Raw genomic sequence first — 21299 nt, 5'->3', positions numbered from 1 at the left:
GGGGAGAAAGGGAGGAAGGGGGCTGAGCCGGGATGACACAAGGTGGTCTGTATCGCTCAGACACAAAACTACTGCAGAGAATAATCCTGCACTGGGTCTACGCATACTGTCGGATTCTGAGGTGCAAAAGTAGAGAAAACTCTTTCCTTTGGAAAAATGAATGGTCTGAAATGCACCGAAATTGACCAGTAGTATAAAAAGCTACATTTATCATGTAAAGAACGTAGAAGGTCTAAAGTTAAACAGCCTAATAAGGTAAGAAATCACTGCCGGAAACTGTCTGGCACAACCTGGAGCTGGCACAGGCCTGTAAATCTGCCATAAAAAATCCAATGTGTCACCTTTGTTTAATGACACCGTGCACTGGAACGTCATTAAACCCGGAACGATACTATCTCCGTACAAATCAGCAACTGTAGCCAAGGCTTCTCTGGCACTGCTGCGCCTGCCGGGTCACACTGTAACCGTGGCTAAAGATAGAACCAACCTGGTCACTGACCAACCGTATCCTCCGTTAGAAATGATCTGTATAATCTCATTTTTATTATGGTAATCGCCTGTAATCATGAGCACCATCATCACCACCAATCATAACAGTGAAAATATCAGCAGCACCCAAATGTCCCCAGTGTCACTCCAACACCCATGTCCAGCTGGACACAGATGAACCGGATTTGAACTGAATGCAGCACTTTAGGTGTTTGTCCAGCACTGTGGATTTAACAAAGCGAAAAGCAAACATGAGCCTCTGTCATCAGCACAAACGCCTCTGTAAACGAACAAATGATCGCAGGAAATAATGAGAAGCGCTGGGCCTTGCACTTTGGAATAGGCAAAGCATTCCTACAGCTGATAAACAGACATAAATCATCAGCTTTCCCTTACCCCTATAAGGGCTCCTAAAAGCCTCTCATTAGCATGAAAGGCATGATGTATTACACGTGCAGTGGCTGTGCACTTTAAAAGGCTTGACCAGGAGACTTTACAACCAAACATTAGTCCTCTCTAATGACGGCTGCACTTTCCGACTCAGCAACTCAGAACTGGAAACATTTACATATCCGTCTGATTCAGCAGTGCTCCTTAAGTCCCGGTGGAGCTGGATCAGTTTTACCTGGGGAGATACTGAAAATGTGTGTGATTACCTGCAAAGTTCAGGATTTGAGTCCATTATGAATCTGTGCTGTGTGTTTTTTTTAAGTAGCAAGAAATGGGGGCTGAATGGTCTTCAGTAATTGGCCCAAACTGGCTGATTCCAAGACTAGTGATATTCAATTTCTATAAAGTTTGAGAGAAGTAAGTGTGGTGTAGTATAGTGTAGTATACCCCGATCAGCCACAACATTATTACCACTAATGACCTTCATCTACAGCAGCATCTGTGGCAAAGGGTCAGATATATTAGGCAGCAAGTAAACAGTCGTGTTCATGAAGGTGACAAAGGTGTTAAAAGCAGGACAAATGGTCGACAGCGACAGCGCAGGACGTAAACAACTTTGATAAGGGCCAAATTATGAAGGCCAGACGACTGGGTCAGAGCATCTCCAAAACATCAGGCAGGTTTTCAGGCATGCAATGGTCAGTATCTTCCAAAAGTTGTCCAAGAACGGATACAATATGACCCACGGAGGCCCCACCTCACAACTTCTGCTGCTAATGTTAATAAGTCTTGGGGCCAGATACCACAGAACACCTTCAGAGGTCTTTAGGGTCCATGCCTCGAATGGACAGATCTGTTGTGGCGGCACTAGGGGGGCCTACTCAATATTAGGCAGCCTCTTTAGGGCCCCGACACCACCAGAGGGGCCCCCAAGAGCACCAAGATGTCATGATAGAAAATACACATTTTAAAAATATCATTGAATAATAAAATGAAATGGTATTACACAGGTAACAGCTATTTTTATATTAATTGATTTTCATAGTTGACTCACTAATACTAGGTTAATCAATTCCTGCTGTTGGCTGCTGCCACTGTTGGACAGTTGCAGATATACATCGCTTGAGTGATCAATAAAGGCACAATATCTCTCTCCCTATGAAATGATGAAGCATCTGGTGTGGAGATGGTGGTATGGGGGGGGGGCCCAAACGAAAAGCTGCTTAGGACCCCATTAAGGCTTGGGCTGGCCCTGATATTAGTTATTAGTTATGTTATGGCTGATCGGTGTATTTACTGCTATTTATACATCAAAGAATTGAATGAGACTTGATCAGTCCGATTTCTTTCAGAACTTCCCCTGATAAAACTAATACATATCAAATGGGGCTTAGATCACATGACCCAAAATTAGTTTCTGCACAGCTGAATGTGGTGTTGGGGTTGCGCAATAAGCTGGAGGGCAGTGCGGCTCTACTCTGCGATGATTAGAGTATTTGAGGTTATTGATTAGTTGCCTGTGGTTCCTCTCTGGGCATATGATCACTCTCACACACAAGATCACATGATAGGATGTAAATGTCACTGGCCTGAGCTTGATAAAACTGTGTGTGTGTGTGTGTGTGTGTGTGTGTGTGTGTGTGTGTGTGTGTGTGTGTGTCACTCACATAATGTGACTTTCACGCTTGACAGTGGCCTCAACAGGGCAGAAGATTCGATCCCTCAAATGATCTCCACATTTGCTCCACTTGCCCTAACACGAGCTACGTCCCTATTCACACACTCCCTGGAGCCCTGTACGTCAGCCATATGTCCAGTGGAGAAGGGATGTTAGGACCCAGCTTTAGTGCCCTATGTGACATTGCCCATTAACATATGTGCACTGTCCACCTCCTAGGAATTCCTGCCCCAACTGCTCGTTTATTTCTGTCCATCTGGTCATGAAGGTTTCACTCAAACTTTCCTGTTTCTACAGATCTAAGATCTGTCTCAGTACCCGGATCCTCAACTTCACTGTTATTGGTGATCAAAGCCAGACTGGACTCAGATCAGCACGAAAAAGCTACACTTACCGACACAAACCTGTGTACACCGAAACAGGCCCATTACATCAGCGGATCAGCATTGTGTGCATGTGCACATGTGTGTGTGTCAGTGACCCAGGGTGAGCACTCCGCTGCTTTTGGCCATTGAGGGTAGGCCATGCCAAGCAGAGAAACACACACACACACACACACACACACACACACGTAACCAGGAGACAAAAGCTATTCCTGACAGTGAATGTTAATTTGGAAAAAAGGTGGAGGGATGAGAACTGGATGTTTCAGTAGATACAGTAACTCAATACGGTCATACACATAGTTGGAAATAATTGTGTCTCTGGAAAATGGACATGGAACAACAGATGTTGGTTGCAAGCCTTTTGGACTGAACGGATCTGCTGATACTAGTGTCTCATCGGATTTTGCAATATATAAAAATGACAAAAAAATGTCTCTTTAATTCCACTACTACTGTAACCCTGCCTTCTCTCGATAGAGCAGAGTAAGGGTTTGAAAACTGAGGGCCAATATTAGCACAATTTTAATGGGCTGTTTTGTCATTGCAACATATGGGGGATGGGCGGAGCTACTCACCATACTACAACCGGCCAGCCAGCAGAGGTGCTAGACAAATGATTGTCTTGAAGTTCTGCTCTATATATTCTAAACACTATAAGCAGTCTAAGCACTTGCACCATAATCAAAGTTCATCAAGTAGCTGCACACCCGATGGGGCCTATTTTAGCGATCTTTAGGCAAGCCGTCAACTGTGCACAGTGATTTAGGACATGCCAGTGTATCTTTGCTATTGTAACGGTGAGAAAAGTACACCTTGCCCAGCTCAAAACACGCAAAAGTCATGTACTAAGTGTCTTAATTAATCATGGGTGTGTTTTTTGGGGGCGTAACGTGCAGTAATAAACCAATCAGCATGTCTCTCGACGTTCCCTTTAAGAGCCAGGTGCAGTCTGACTATGGTGGATTACTTTTTCAGTGGTGTAAAGCGTGGGAGGGTGTATGAGCGTTGGGCTGCACGCGCCTGTGTTGACAATTCACTGCCAAGATAGCCACTAACGTCTGATTGTTGACGTCTCCCTAGGCTGTTTTCAATCAGTGGAGCTCCTGTGTTTTCCCTTGACAAGATACGAAGCAATACTCCGGAAACTGACCTGAACGCACCTCATTTTGAGACCACTTTGCCCATCAGCATAGAGATATTCACAAGCACCGTTGGTCAGTCAAGGACTCATGAAGGCAGTAATAGGTTGGATCAGGTGGTGTAGATTAGGATCCAAAGTCTGCAGGAAGGAGTTGAAGACCACTGGGGTAATGTATACCTTCAGATACCTCAGTGGGCTTACTGCAAATACCCATTTTACATATAACCTCTCAAAGCAGTGTGGGGGTTCACTCACTGTGTTCCCCTGCAGGGGGTGTTAAACATTCGCCGTAACTCCAGCAACCTTGAACTAGGTACTAACCAAGAAGCCTATAGCTAACTTCCAAACACTGCCTTTCACGTTCACCGTCCCGTTCTGCAGCCACAATGGCTACCGGCCACCCCAAGAAGACCTCATAATCCGAATGGGCCCTGGATTTCTTTTTGACTTCAGACCAGGTGTTGATGGTCATGGGCACCACTGAGATGTCCTCAAGCTGGGCACTTGATGCATCCCCCTCCTTAAAATGCAGACAGCAGCCAGCTGTTCTGTTCTGCAGGGTTGCTATGGCGATGGGCCTGGCACAAGACACCCCCCCCCCCCTTCATGAGCGCCTCGGGAAGCTTAACCTATATACAAGTTTAAAAGACCAGAAACCATACGGTGGAGATGGAGAGCAGACGGCCCAGGCAGCTATTCGGTCCAGTCACGAAAAAAAAACCCAACAGGAAAAAAACACTCAGCTACGAGGGGAGTTGAAGAAGCTCAGCAAAAACAGAATGCTGTGGTGACTTGTGGGATTTGTGGTTTTCTTGCGTCTTGAGTTTACTATGATACTCGTTTGGTGGATGTTGGGAGGAGTGGGCTCTGGGGGGGGAGGAGGTTCAACAACATGGGAAGCAATTAGCGGAAACAAGAACATCACCACCATCTTCTTCCACCTCCTCTTCCTCTTGTTCAGGCGAATGCCCAGGGAGCATTAACAAAATGTTGCGTGGGTGAGGACAAGAATGATGTGCCACTAGAGGATAGGAAACATGCTGCTTCTGCCACCCACTCCAATAGTTCATAGCCCTTTTATTAGTTGAACAAAGATCTCAGTCGTTAGAAACCGATGCTTCTTGAATCGCAATAATTTCCAAGCAAAGCTGAACAAAACACTTTAGCTCATTCTTCATTATCACCCAGCAGATCCAACCAAACACTGAAAGTAACTGCTATAAGACCCTGCTTGGGTTATTCTTGAGTCTAGATTAGGTTGGGAAGCAGCACAAACCATAAACCAAATACAATTGTGTACCAGTAGGTTTGGGCTGGGCGATAGCTTAAAAAAACACCACAATAATTTCCTGCTAAAACCGTAAGATTGCCAAATATATAGCCACCCACATGATGCATGTTGCACAAAGTATTAATAAACATTCTAATCCATTGTTTTAAGAATTCTTGGGCAAAAACAACAAACACACCTTTTTATTTTTTTAATTTTGGGGTGACTAAAACTTTTTCACAATAAGAAGTTATTTGTTTTTTCAAATAATTTCAAATAATTTTTCCCTTTCTTTCAATTAGGTGTTGCCAGTTAGCTTCCCCTGGCACTAGCAATGCTCCCGACACTAGGAGGTTAAGGACTTAACGCAAGTCTCCTCCGTTAAACGCAAAGCCTGCCACCGCCACTTTCCAAACTGCCGCCGATGCGACATCACCAGGCATCCATCATGCTCTGAGGAAAGCGCCAGGTCCCCAGCTCTGCCGCACCAGCTAACAGACACCTGTGCCGGCCAACATCACTTTCAGAGTGATTAGGGGAGAGAGTGCCATCTACCCACTCTGAGAGAGCACAGCCAATTGTGCTCTCTCAGACTCTGGCTGCTGATGGCAAAGCGGTATGGCTCAGGATGCAAACTCCAGGTCACGGTGGCAGTGCATTAGACTGCTGAAACACTCGGAGCACAGGTAGGGGTAGAGATTTTTTTGTTACAGTAAGTTTTTATGTGTCACTGCTTGCAGCCCAGTGTCATTTATAAACACAATCATATTACACCAATACCTGGTTTGGCTTATCAACACAGTCACATGTGCTGCAGAGAGTGTCCAGTTGAAATGTGGGCCAAACTTTGTTCTCCAAATTAGCTTAAAATATCAACAATACTTATTAAAAAACAACACATAATGCCACTTTTTACTGTATTTATCTGTATTATTATTATTGTCGGCTCACTATATTTTTAATATGACATTTCTGACTTTTGAACATAATTTGAAATCCTAAAAGCCCTCTTAAACCATGTCAGTTACATGAGAATCTACATTACAGGATGCAGCAGAAATTGTACTTAATGTAAGAATATGATTACATTAACTTGCACTATAAATTAAGAGTGTTTGTTTTACTATTTTGAAGATACGAATAGCAATGATATTGTAAAAACACACCTACTGCCAAGACAAATGGTTTTAAGAAATGTGTATAAACTTTGTATATATGCAGATATTTTTTAGGTACACTCTATAATATTGGCATTGGATAGATGTTTAGACCAGACTTTATATTGGATATTTCAAACCCATAACTGTTGACATATAGCAGAATGTGATGCTATGCTAAAATGGAAACATTTGCCCATAAAAAAATAAAACAAATAATAATAATAATAATAATAATAATAATAATTCACAAGCTTTCAAAATGAAATTAGGCCTAGTTAGTTCTATATTAACAAGGCAATCATCGGCCATCAGGCATTAGTGTCAGGTAACTTGTAGATTGTTCGCCCAGCCCTACCGAGTACAGCTCATATAGAACATACCTGTAAGCCATGCCGGTCCTGGCCCGTACTGAGTCCTGCAGTGAGAGTGTGTGTGTGTTCAGAAATTCCTCCAGGTGTTTGAGCTCCAGGTGTGCGCTACTCCTCAGGCTGCCCCAGCACATGAGCGGGGGGTAACCTTTCCCTCCGGAGTTTTGCCTGCCGTAGCGAGACTGTCCCCTCTCGCCACTGAGCTTCTGCCCTACCTTAGGCTTGGGGTTCGGGATGTCTGAGCAAGTCGCCTTGTATAAGTACATCTCTCCCGGCACTTCGTCCCACACACAGTCCCAATTCACACGGGCCCCTGCTGCACAAACTCTAGCCTGAAGCCCCCCAAATGACACCCAAATAAACCACAAAGACCCCCAAATAAAGCCCCAGGAGGGCAAAAGAAAGCCAGACTATGCAACACTTGCAGTTGTTACCCCTTTAGAAGTCCAGAAACTATTGCACTGAGTTGACAGTAGTGACAGATTTCATCTCTCTCTCTCTCTCTCTCTCTCTCTCTTCATTTCCTCTCCTGGTTAGATCAGCTTAGTTCAGTTTCACTCTCCAATAAACACCATGGGAATCTGGGACATTTTTCCCTCCCTCCATCCCTCCCCCTTCTCTCTCACTCACCCCCCATCTCTCTCGCTCCACCTCTCTCTCTCTCTCTCTCTCGCTCGCTCTCTCTCTCCCTGTCTCTCCCTGTCTCGCTCTTCCACAATTTCTATGTTTGTTTGTTTTTTCTCCATGTCTCTTACACGTAACGGGACCCATGCCAGGCATTGTGACCTGTGACCCCTGGGGCGTGCTGCTCAGACTCTCGCAGTGACATCACGTCTGGTCAAGTGGATTGTGGGAATGCGTTGTGCAAATTGTTTCCCATATCGAGAGTTTTCAGTAAGAACATGCATCACAGCCAGCTGAACGCCCCCGCCCTCAACCCCCGAATACCATGGAGAGCATCCAACACACACAGATACACACACATACACACACACACACACACACTCAACAACATGGACTTGAGAATAAAGTGCACGCACCCTCAGGCATACCTAAACAAATGAACAGGCATGTTGTACACACAGTGTTGGGGGTCAGCGGTTTCCTGGGACGAGCAGAAAGTACGACGCTTCACAGACACGCTCTGGGTGGACGCAGTCCACTACCAGAGGTCGAAGTGGAACAACTGATGTGAGCTTCCACACAAGCGCCAGCTGGGATCGCAGGACCCAGCAATGCTTTTCTTTAAGGTTATTTTTAGCTGACAGACAGGGACACAGAAATATCCAGAGGGGTTTTCACGCTCACAGGGCTTTTCCTGTTGCACTGGACAGATACTGGACAGTCTTTCATCTTCAACCTGGACAGATCGCCTCTACTCTTGCCGATTGTCCATAACTCACTCACGTCTTAATTCTATTGGCAGATTGTTGCTTGTTTCAAGACATTCATTAATCAGCCATAACATTAAAACCTCGGTGAAGTGAATGATATAGATTATCTTAGTATTAACAATGACTTCTGTCAATGGGTGGGTGAGTGAACAGTCAGTTCCTGAAGGTCATGAAGGGAGAGCATAAAAATCTGAGACACTTTAACAAGAACCAAACTGTGATGTCTAGACAACTGGGTCAGAACATCTCCAAAACACCAGGCAGGTCTTGTGTTTGTGGGGTGATCTGAAAAAGGACAACAGGAGAACCGTCAACAGGGTCATGAGCACCTAAAGCTCATTGATGCAATCCGTCAATGTGGGACGACCCACCTCACAACTTACAGGACTTTGGGATCTTGGTGCTGCCAGATACCTCAGGACACCTTCAGAGGTCTTGTGGAGTCCATGCCTTGACGGATCAGAGCTGTTTTGTTGGGGGACCTACACAGTACACAGTCATATCAGAGTAGTATGACCACCTACCTAATAGTGAGGATAACCACCCTTGGCTCAGATGACACTAGTGAGACATCATAACATCAATGGCCGTGGAGCTTCCCAGTTATGCCGTTGAGAGATACTCAATGTCTAAGAAAAAGTCCATTCTCTGTACACCTTCACCATGAAGGCTCTAGAACATGCCACAAAGTTAGCGGTTTCTGAGATACCACCACTCTTCGCCCACTGTCACAGTCATATCTGAATATTATGACCACCCCTAGTTTGGAATGAACTCAGAATGGGAGGTCACACAGATGCTTTGTGACCTGTATGAATAAGCGGGCACACCAGTCAGTTGTAACGGAGTGCAAAACGATCGCCATGGGCAAAGGACACAATTTGACTGATGTTCAAAAGGGCATGATAATAGGGTATCGGGCGGAGGAGGGCAGGTGGTTTTAATTTTATGGCTGATCGGTGTATTTCATAGTTTAATAGAATAAAATCAAAGTATAATAATTATCTGTATTAAAGTTACAAACACATACAAAAGACTTTGCCAAGGCCTTGACCCAGGGGTCAATTCTAACCCATTGTAGACATTGCATTTCCCAATACAGCTTCAGACACCAAGTGACAGGTTACATAAACCCTGGCATCCCAGACATGAATTCGTTTTCTTGTTGGACTCATTGGTCTTTGGAGCTCTTTATCAAGCCACATTTGCTTTAATTGGATAATCAGCTCTCACCACACGTACCTTTTACCAACATAAACTGAAGAACGCTGTTAGGGATCTTACACATGTTCTAAGGTTGCTTTTCATAGTCAGCCTGCTCACTTTCAAAATGCTCCCTGAGTACAAACGAGACAACAAGCGACATATTGACCGCAGAAGGCTCCTCTGCTCGCCGTCCCTCTCTCCCTACATAATGAATTTCCATTAGAGATAATCACCTGAAATTGCTCAGCTAACTGGATTAACCATTGGGTAACTCCAGGGAGGCTTGTTATTTAAAAATACATTATTTAGCAGCGGCGGCGGCGGCGGCACAAGCATTTACACAAGCATCACGAGGTGCCGGGCCCATCATCGAGATGGGTGTCATGTGTTCTCTCTGTATCAGTGTTTCTGGGTCATCGTAAATGGTAAGTCATGCCTCCAGCACAACGACCCACAAAAGCAGTGTACATTTTAAACGAGCTCTTGTTAGGCTAATCACAGCACTTTGCGGGAGAAGAGAAAGGCTAGATGGACAATCCATCAAAGTCATGTTCCTTCTCTCAGCTGTAGCACTGAGGCCTATCATGTTAGGAGTTTTCCTTATCAGCTTTCTTCCCACAGATTGCTCTCGTTACTCCTGTCTCATTCCCGGACACTGTAATGGGATGTTCTTTAGGGAAGGGAAGGGAAATTATAGAATTCTGAATAAATCAGATCCAATCTACCACGCAGTGCTGCGCAAATCCATCCATCATTTCTAGAGTTTTTTTTTTAACACTAGAGGTAAGATAAATGATCTGAGAGGTGTAGCTGACTAAGCATTGGCCCCATCAACAGGAGATCACCGGTTTGATCCCTGCTGATGCCACAGCCATTTGTGAGTCCCAGCTAGCACAATTAGCCATGCTCTATCTGTAGAAAGTAGAATAGCCCTCCCTCCCTCTCCTCCCATTACTAAGTGAGATGCTAGTCAGCTAAAGCGTTCAGAAAGAACCAGAACAAGGTCTCCCAGAAAGTTGTGTGCTTTTGGTGTTGTAGAAATTTCTTCTTCATAAATACTGTAAAATCTAAAAACTAACGAAGGCCTCCCTGTGAAAGTCATTCTGTCCTTGCTTGGTTATTTTCTGACATTGTTCAAGGTGTTTGACCAGAATAACGTCTGACTGACAGTACACTCTGAACCTTAAACTACTCCTGAATGTGAGAGAAGCTGCAACCAAAATCTCCAGTGGTTCAGGTCAAAAGGGCACACAGAGGTTCAAAAGGCTAACTGTACATAGACACTATATATGTCCTGGCATCAGTTCAGGCACGGGAAGGGACTGTCCTACGTGCTTTGGTCAAAGGTCAAAGATCAGATTTCAAGCTAAAAACTGAAGAAGAAGAGCTGAAGAAATGCCTCTCAGTTGGGGTATTTGCCCAGTAAGCTCTGAGACATCTACTGTAGGCTTATTACTGTGGCTTAGCCGAGAAGGGATTTTTGGACTGGTAACAATAGTGGATTAGAGGCTTTTCTTGTATGTGAAGAAAGTTATGACCACCCCTAGTTTGGAATGAACTTGAAAAGGGATGTTTTGTGACATAAAAAAGCGGGCACACCAGTCAGTTGTAACAGAGTGCAAAACGATTGCCATGGGCAAAGGACACAATTTGACTGATGTTCAAAAGGGCATGATAATAGGGTATTGGGTATCAATAGTGAAGTAGAGGCTTTTCTTGTATGTGAAGAACTATTTTTATTAATGCTTGCATTTGGGTTCTTGTGTTATCGTGGTTCTATAGAGAACCACAACTGTATTTAGGCAATGTTCATTTTACAAGCCTCTTTTATTCATTCAGATTTTTTTTTGCTTCTTTAAAGGTCTACATTCATGTGGGTAGGAGATCTGGATCTGTCTTCAGTGTGAATGAACCTCCAATCCAACAAACAGATCCAACAAACCAGATTTGTGTGATCACACAGTTCTGAAAACATCAGACCTGGGCCACATTAAGGCAAAACAACCTGGATCTGTGCCAATTCAACCTAGTAATGTGAACATAATTTTAATACCCCCCCTCCTTTTTTTCTGGGGTGTACTATTTAACTGTAATTATATAATCAGCTAATTACTTGTTTAATTAATTATGCAAGCAAATGTATCTAATTACAAGCAAATGTCAGAATAGACAGGTTTGAGCCTGTTTCAGTGTCAAATTGTGGCCAAACAAGGACACACAGTGTCATTGATGCGAAGCCCTACAATATAGCTATATGATTATTAATAGCGCCCCCTTGTGGAGAATCTTCAGCCTGCTAAACAAGAGTGAGTGAGTCAGTGATTGAGTTGTCTGGTTAATGTTAAAAAAAAGTGGTCCCTCGAAGGTACAACACCACTGCATAAGACCTGAAACCTCCTTACTTTTCTGCAAACACCGCATCCTAACAGTTCTTGGTTGGCTTGGTTGGCACCTGGAATGGCATAATCGCCAACAAACGGCACAGCTGAGTTTTTTAAACTGAACGCCACCAGTCATGCAGTGCTGTGGGCTTTATGCAGATCCATTAACCTTGGCTGAGGGTCTCAGCCTTCCTGGGGCTTTCCAAAATGAAAAGGGCTTAAGGACGGCCCCTGCTAGAGCCGCAGCACATAAACAAGTTCAGCAGAGACGAGTCGGCAGAGTGGACAGGGAATTAGGACCCAGTAATTAGAAATGCACAGCGTCCCAAAGGAGGATTAGGAACTCACGACCAAATCGTCCCACAAGGGCCCACGTCTCGCTGCACTACACACAAAGACAAAGAGTGACCTAAAGTCCGAAACAGGGCAGAGCGTTAGCCTCTGCTACACTGACTTCACTTTGACCTCCATCTCCTTTCCCATAACAGGTGTTACTTCACTGTTTTAAAGGGCACAGTTATGGTGAACAAACTGTCCTTTAAGGGAAAAAAGAGCTTAAAGTAAACATTATTTAAGGTCCATGTGTGTGAAATAAGCTGTAAAAAATCAATACAGGCCACAACAGCTTGACCCACAAATTTTTTGGGGTTTTTTGTTAAAATCAAGAGAATGAAGTTTAAGGGGCATGGTTATGTATAAAAGTTTATATACGATGGGAATTCCCACGGATGTGAAATAAACTCAAGATCCTTCAGTATTTGAAATTAATAACTGAATAATTGATTAATGATTATATTCATTACATGATATGATAATTATATGATATAATAATAACTACATTTTGGAAGAAGGAGCCTGAAGCTCCATCTCTACCTTGTTCACATGTCGAGGACAAGTCCTGGCTTATAACTGGAGGGGACTGGCTTCCTACCACAAAGCAGAAGCTACCCAAAGTCCTCTGAGATCTGAGATCCATCTCTTGCAGTCTTCTCCCAAATCCCAAATATAAGCTGAAGGCATGGTCCAAAGAATTCCCAAACGGAATATGTGGAACATGTGTGTTAAAATCTATTGATTAAACATGAAGGTTTCATTTCAAACCCATTGAGATGGCGTACAGGGGCAAAATGACAAAACTGGTCTCAGTGTCCAAATACTTATGGGCCCGACTATATGACATATTTGTTGATGGTTATAAATGCAGTACAATTCATAAAATGTGAATAATTCAATACAGTAATCCAATCTTCACCTAGACACCTGGACCTTCAGGGCCTTCTAGGCCTTTAGATCAGTCTAGTGATTTCTGATAATTAAAAAAATGTCTCTAATTTCAATGATTTTTCTTAATCAGAACAATTTTTGTTTAACATCACTAGTTTTATTTATTACGTTTTAGCTGGAAACAAAAGTTTTACATTTGTAAAACACTCAGAAACAGAAAGTTGCCCAATAGCAGCCTAAAATCCTGCATCCATTCCTGTAATTAAACCAACCGCAAACAGATCTGACCCCTCTATCAATAAACTGTCCACTTATAAAGTGTCAACTAAGCTGAAGGGGCGTTCGTCTGTGGTATCATCACAAACACAGGTGAAAATGCCAGCCGTGTGTGGAGTGTCAGAAACTCAGGGCTATAATATTAAGGCTCATAGCTTTAGCATACTCAGATTTCACAAGCCTAATCCCATTATCCATAGCACTCTGACAGAGACAGGGAGACGTCAGAAAGAGAGTGAGACAGACAGACAGAGAGCGAGTGAGGCTGGAGGAGAGAACACCTGCAAGCGCAGCTCAAGCTTCAATCTCCTCTGTTTACCAGCCAGACAAGATTTCACTGTAAATATGCGGACAACTGAAGACTGAGGTCAGATGATGACCCCTGATCTAGAAACAGGTCAAGGTCGAGGTTTGCATCCTAAACAACGGTTACATGGGCAGAATGAACGTGACCCTAGATTAGCTGTGTTCTTGCTGGACTAAGTCTACTAAAAGCACAGTTACACTCTCACGAAAGAAGGGTGCTTTGAGTCATGCCATAGACGAACCATGGGCCTCACTGACCAATCGATCTTCAGAAGAAACGCCTTCTCAAAACCATCCAACCTGATGTACACATTTTGTTAGGACTTTCCTCAAGAACATATTTCACCAAATTCTTACAAATTCTTATGAAGATTTTGGCCCTGAACCGATCAGCCATAACATTAGTACCACCTAATTGCCTAATATTGAGCAAGTCTTCCTTGTGCCACTAAAACAGAGACCATTCAATGCATTGCCTACACAAGACCTCTGAAGGCGTCCTGTGGTATCTGGTACGTCCAATAAGTTGTGAGGTGGGTGGGGCCTTCATGAACATCACTGAGCCTTAGGTGCCCATGACCCAGTCGCTGGTTCACTGGTTGTCCTTTCTTGGAGCGCTTTTGGTAGGTACCGACCACTGCATACCGGGAACACCCCACAAGACCCGATGCCTGATGTTTTGGAGATGTTCTGACCCAGTTGTCTAGAACATCACAGTTTGGTTCTTGACAAAGTGGCTCAGATTCTTCTGCTTGACCAGTTTTCCTGAGAACTGACTGTTCACTTGCTGCCTAATTGACCCACCCCTTGACTGACGCCAGTGTAGATGAAGACTATCTATGTTTTTCACTTCACCTGTCGTCTGTCTGATCAGTGTATATATTTCATAGAGATATTTGGTTCTTTATGGAAGCAAGTGGTTCTTCTATGGCATAGCTCAAAGACATCCACTTAAGGCACAACATCATCTTCATCAACCTTTATATGAGTTAAGAAATATGAAGCATCGAAGGAGAGGAGAGGGTCACAACAAAGCCACCCCAGGGCGTACATACAAAGAGAAGAAGCGACACACGCCGTTTCAACACAACAGGGACAATGTGTGAAGGGAGTGGCATCTCAAATACCATGCGGCTAAGCATTGCCCACATGCAAGCTGAGCAAATAATAAAAGCAGCTCAGGTTGAAACTCTATACTGACCGTCACCCCAGTCCCAGCATGACTGTTTCTGGTGACCACACACTCACAATCACACTGACATTCCCATCTACACTCCTCTCAATCAATCACTGTCACACCTCTACGGTAACCCCTAGATCAGTCTCCACTCTTAAAAATAAAGGTTCCTAACTTATCCTAGGCTTGAAAGTAGAGCCTTTAGATTGGTGGTTCTCAAACAGGCCATCAGGGCCCCCTGGGCAGGCCAGCATTTTAGTCTTATGCCTTTGTGTGAGATGCTGGGATGGACCATTTGAAGAGTCCTGAGGACTGGTCTGAGAATCACTGCTTTATATAATGTGTAATGTGGGTTCTTTCAATTCTGAGAAGGTTCTTCTTCAACTCATCCACTAAGAAACACACCTGGCATTGCTCTAAAGCAATCCGGTGTGGCTCCTTTATTTTTAAGAGTGTGGTTCCCAACCTTGGTCCAGCATTCATCCCCAGCACATGTTGGTGTTTGCCTTGCTCCAGCACACACTACTTCAACTCAAGCAGTTGTGTTTAGCAGATCATATGGACCAGGTGTGTTACAGCAGGAACAACACCCACATCTTCTGGTGGACAGCACAGAACCAGGCTTGAGGAACACAGCTCTACACACTTGACTGCATTCTGATATGCTCACCGGTATGGCATGCCAGTCTGGAAGGCCACGCAGTCCTCCTTGCCCCGGCCACAAAGCTTCAGGTACCAGTTGGTCTCGATCTCCCTGATCAGCACTGCTCGGCGTGCACGGGCCAGCGCCGCCTGCTGGCTGTGGCTGTTAGTGCGCCCTTCCCGGGAGCTGTCCTGGGTGCTGTTGCGCTGGCTGCGGCTTGCCAGGGAAGCAACAGACTGCCTGCGGTGCCTCGAGGTCTCCTCAGGACCTCCCCGGCCCACAGAGCTGCTCCGGGCCGCAATCATGACTGGGGAATCCCTGAGACCACCATCCCCCGACTGCCCGATTAAGGAGCTCGGGGGTACGAACGGCTGTCGTCACCACAGAGACAGAGATTCAGCCAAAAATCAGCTGCTCCTCCTAGTTCTCCACAGTCTCCCTTCTCTCTCTTACTAGCTGTGCCTGAGCTTAGCCTCACACCTCTCTTATAACCTCCTCCCGTCCTCAAGCTGAAACTGGATCTGGCTGAGTGCCGGGGCAAGCCTGTGGAACAGGGCTGGGAAGGGTGAGGTTAAAGCTGGGTGAGGCAGGCCAACTGCCTTCTAAAAACTCTTTAGCAGGGGCCGGTAGCAGGGCCTCCAAATGGCCGTGAAGCTAGGTCAGTCATGCCTTTCTGGGTGTATCTTTAAGACCATTGCACCAACTGGTCTTAAGCTGAATTTCCACTGAGATCAGGTGTAAACTGGGCATGTAGATAGGAGCAAGTCCTTACTTGGAACATAATACAAGTAGTGTATACCTGAATTACGTCATGTTATTGTCACAGAAGATACTTCTGCTTTTTCAGATTAAAAGCCTTCCATGCACCTGGCTTGCAGTCACTCACTTATGTTTAGCAGTCCCCAGAACAGGCTGCTATTCTTGCTTGAGCAGCTTTTGGTGCTTTGCATCAGTGACACTGCGTATCCATGAATTGGCACTGTACATACAGTCAGTAATAGGTTAGCGCATAGCAGTTTTGCTTAGTATTGCTTGTTAATGTTTTCTTTTAGCAACTTTTAGGGACTAACCAAACAGGAATGCATTAATCAGAATGAACAGATAATATTTCTGAAACAGCTACAAATACAGACATGAATAAGTACTACTGACTTTGTTCACTGCGAACAAATGGTCCAATAAATGGGTGAACCTTGGTGCTACTCTTCTGCAAAACTGCATGCTGAAAAGGGACATTTAAAACTGTGCAGTCGATCAACAGTTAGAATATAATTCTTCTGTAAGAAAGCAAAACAGTGATAATGAGCCCCTCCCCGAAACAATGTGTATGTGGGACATGTTACAGCTGGTAACAGAGTATGTAAAATAATCAGTGCACTGAAAGACTACAGCAAAATGACTCATTTATTAGCTGTCTTTAGAACAGTTTTGACAACCCCCTGTCTGCTACACAGAAAAGCAGAAAAGCCTCTGATTGGCTGTTGTCTACCCTGCCTGTTCTGCTTGTTATTGACCCCTTAATGCACAATTTTCAAGTGTGATGAGAGGGTGGGAGACCTGATGATATTGAGGGTGGATATATTAATATATTAAGTGTTAAATTATTTGATCATAAAAGAATATTAGTATTTTATTAATTAATTTATTTATTTAATTTTATTAATTTTTATTTAAGTTTATTTTATTCCAATTTCTGCCTTTTCAGTTTTGTGGGAAAAAATTACAACAAGTACATTAAGCTATTGAACTGACAGAGTAGAAGCTTCCAGCCCTGGATCACCCACTCCCATACAAGCCTCACTGCCAAGACATGTATACACCATACAGACAAAAGTATTGGGACACCATAGGCATTAATATGGAGTCGGTCCTCCTTTTCTCTAAGCTCTACCAGCAGCAGCAGGTCTGGAGCTCTGCAGTTACTGAGTCAGTTGGAGGCTTTTCTGCACTCTGCTCTGAGCTCAGCACTCGGCCCTGACCCCGCTCTGTAACTTTACGTGGTCTGAGCTGCTCTCTGTGAGCTGTTCCTCCTAAACTCTTCCACTGTTCAATAATAATACCACTCACAGCTGACGGAGGAAGATCTAGGAGGGAGGAAATTTCACCAGCTGACTTGTTGTTGTTGGTGCAGCAGTGTCTCCTATTACATACAGAACCACGCTGGAGCTCAGTGAGCTCTTTAGAACCTCCCAGTCTTTCACTAATGAGTGTAAGAAAGGCTGACTGCATGGCTTGGGGCTTGATTTTATACACCTGCAGCAACCGAACTGAATTCAGTGATTAAGAGTTAATACCTTTGTTCATATTGTGTTCATATAACTATCCATATACCACATTTTTAAAGCCCAGACAGAAGCCTAAATCTAGAGGCCTAGGTCTAAATTTATCCTGAGCTTAGCGCACTCCCTGCTCACACCATTCCTCACATCATGGGATCAGACGCATTTTCCTGTGGGAGCAGCTTTTGTCACCCTGACACTCCTGCAGTATCACACAAAGCGGTGCTAAGGCACGTTCAGGGGGTACCGTTACAGGCTGCAGCAACGTGAGAATGACTTGCACACTGCAGGGAAAAAATGAACAGCATCCACTTACATCCTCAACATAATGATGAATGTTTATACCAGACCTCTCTGATCAACTGAGCTCCTAAACTGATGTGGAGGAACCTTTGGGGAACCATCCAAACAATATCCAATGTGGGCACCGGGTGGTCCAGCGCACTAAGGCGCTGTCACTGTGATCAGAGGATCGCTGGTTCGAATCCTGGTCATGCTGCTAGCCATCAGCAGCCACCACCCCCCACAGTGGCTTGGTTGCCCAGCGGTGTTGCATTGGCGGCAGTTCGAAAAATGAGCAGCTTGACTGCACATGTGTTGGAGGGGGCGTGTGTGTTAGTCCACCCTCACTAGTGTCGGGGGATTGAAGAGGGGTGTTCTTAAAAAATGCTGTAGCCTGTCTGTTGCAAGGACCACCCCCCTTATGACCCACTTATAAGGGATCACTTGTTGGTGCTGTTGAAGTAGTGGCTTGTACTTCACTTCTGCAAAGATAGATGTAGATAAGGAAAATTCCTATAGGTGTATAGACCTATAGGTGATTCTATAGGTCTATTTTGGTGACCTATAGGGTCACCTATGAATGAAATACTCTGCATTTTCTGATTTGGTAAGAGCTGTCCACACTGTATAACATCTAGGCAGTAGTGGTCCTGTTGTGGTCGCTGTCAATACAGAGTGCACTCTATAGATGTACATAATAAGGGGGCGACTTGGTGTACACGTACTGTATTTACTACATAGGGATTAAAACCGTGAGCTTTTAATAAGCAAAGCAGTGCCGTCTCAATATAAACTGCCTAATTAACTTCAGCGTTCACCGTACGAGCGCAAAAAGAGCTGAATATGCAAAGGACTCAGCATGCTTTCTTGTTTTGCTGCTCAAAGTTTCCCAGCCTAGTCAAGTCCTTAGACCCCCATTGGCTGCCTTTGCAGAAAAAAAGTTTTCGAAAGTAAAGCTGGGTGGTGTTAAAATGCAGCTCGTGAGCACTGAGGGAGGTGATTTCATGCTCCAGTGCGTTGCCAAGGAGGAGAGGAGCAAAACAGCTGCACAAGCAAACAGGAAACCCTTGAAGAAGTAGCGATTGAGCATGGATAGGCCCCTTTTTGTCATTACCTCCCTCCACAAACACAATCAAATATACTGTAGATTCTGTGTAAAATCAGTGGCACTAAGTTAACTTAAAGTGGTCCCTACAAGCCCACTGATTCCATAAGGATTCAAATCTGCTGCTGCTGTCACACAAAGACCTCGTATCTCCAGAGAGGCAACTTTACAGGGGAAGAATGAAACTTGAAATTTGTAATGGAAGTCAATGTAAAGAATGTCATTTTGGAGCATTTCTATCATGAAATTTCCAAAACAACAAAAAAAAACGTCAAAAATGAAGAGACAAGGTTTTTGCATGATAATGTTTATATGTATTCAAATGTTTATTTAACAATGAGGAATTTATTATATACATCACTGAACAACTGAGAAGGATAATCTGCAGCTAGAAGATCAGGGAGGAGGATAAACTACATGGACAAAAGTATTGGGACACCTGCTTATTCACTATTTTTCCGAAATCAAGGGTATTTAAAAAAAAAAAAACATTGATCCTGCTTTTGTTGCAGGAACTGTCTCTACTGTGCAAGAAAATAGGCTTTCTACTAGATTTTGAAAGAGCATTGCTGTGAGGATTTGATTGCATTCAGCGCCAAGGACGTTTGAGGAGTCAGGATGTTGGATGATGATCATCACCCCACCTCATCTTCCACAACTCTGCAACTCATCCCAAAAGTACTGGATGGAGCATCAACCATTCATCATTCCAGAGAACACAGTTACACTACTCCAAAGCTCAATGCTGGGGGGCTCAATACCCCTCTAGCCCACACCTCATCAGGCATGGTGCCAATAGATTCATCGTGCCCTATTCTATTGGCAGTGCTTTCCTACAAGGACTAGTCAGGCTGTCTCAGCGTCTGTATCAGCAATGGGTGCAACTTGAAGTTGCTTGATGCATTCATTAGAAAGGGTTGGTGATCATCCAACATTCTGACCTTAATAACGCTCTTATCGCTGAATGCAGTAAAATCCTCACAGCAATGCTCCTCTAAAATCTAGTAGAAAGCCCTCTTCACTAACTAGAGACAGTTACTCCGACAAAGGATCAACTCCTTTTAATACTCTTGAAGAAACAATGGAAAATAATCAGGTGTCCCAATACTTTTGTCCATACAGTGTAAATAAAGGGTGGTCTCCAGGTATTTAAACCTGTCTTTGCGACTATGATAATCAGCAGGAACTCAAGAATGAAACTGAATCCACCCTCCATGAAGCCCACCCCAGAGGGCCACTTTTCCAAATATGAAGGCTATTGCCTGACTGAATAATTCACAGAGGTAATGGCTACCTGGCTATAGAGTTATGGAGCTGCCCGCTCTGGGTTTGGTGCTGGTTAGAGGGATGGAAAGAGAGGGATCAAACAGAAAACGGAGAGGGAAAGGACATCAGAGCCTGACGTGGTTGAGTTCGCAAGTGGCAGGAAGGAAACCTAAGCAGCAGGCAGGTCAGTCTCTGGCACGATGACAGAGGTGAGAACGCGTCGTTCAAGTGCGTTTGTGGCCGTCAGCTGAGAGAGGGTCAATTTGCCGAGGAATCAAACGAGGAGTTCAAGTCCTTGGCCAACTGATCGCTATCTATGAACAGCGAAGAGCATGCAGGGTGGACAAACAACACACAGACTCAGTTCAAAGGTGTGTGTGGTGCATCCAATAAAACAGCACATGCAGGTCTAATCTAGGTCTCAAATTTGTAAGTAATTTCAGAGCCACATGACAAGCCATTGCTTACACATGCATACACACAGCTTGTCTACTCCCTGTAGAGAACCACAACAGAATACTGCCAACAGAACAGGACCATGCCTCCTGCCGGGAGTGAGCTAGAGGGGTATAACACCCCCCCGAATCGAACTGTGCTCTCTGAAATTATGGTGATCATTCCACATCCTGACCTCACTAACGCTCTTGTGGCTGACTGCAATCACATCCTCACTGCAATGTTCCTCCAAAATCTAATTGAAATCCTTCCTCCCTGGACAGTAGAGACAGTTACTCCAACAGAAGCACAATCAGTTCTTTTCAATACCATTGATTTCAGAAGAAACAATGAATCAGTGGGTGTCCCAATACTTTTGTCCATACAGTGTGAACTTATTATATATGTATGTATTCTTCATCATTTTGCATGTTTTACAACAA

This window comes from Salminus brasiliensis, chromosome 13 (genome assembly GCF_030463535.1).
Source record: "Salminus brasiliensis chromosome 13, fSalBra1.hap2, whole genome shotgun sequence".
Taxonomy (NCBI): domain Eukaryota; kingdom Metazoa; phylum Chordata; class Actinopteri; order Characiformes; family Bryconidae; genus Salminus; species Salminus brasiliensis.
The sequence above is the reverse complement of the archived record's forward strand: the minus strand, read 5'-3'. Positions refer to the sequence as shown.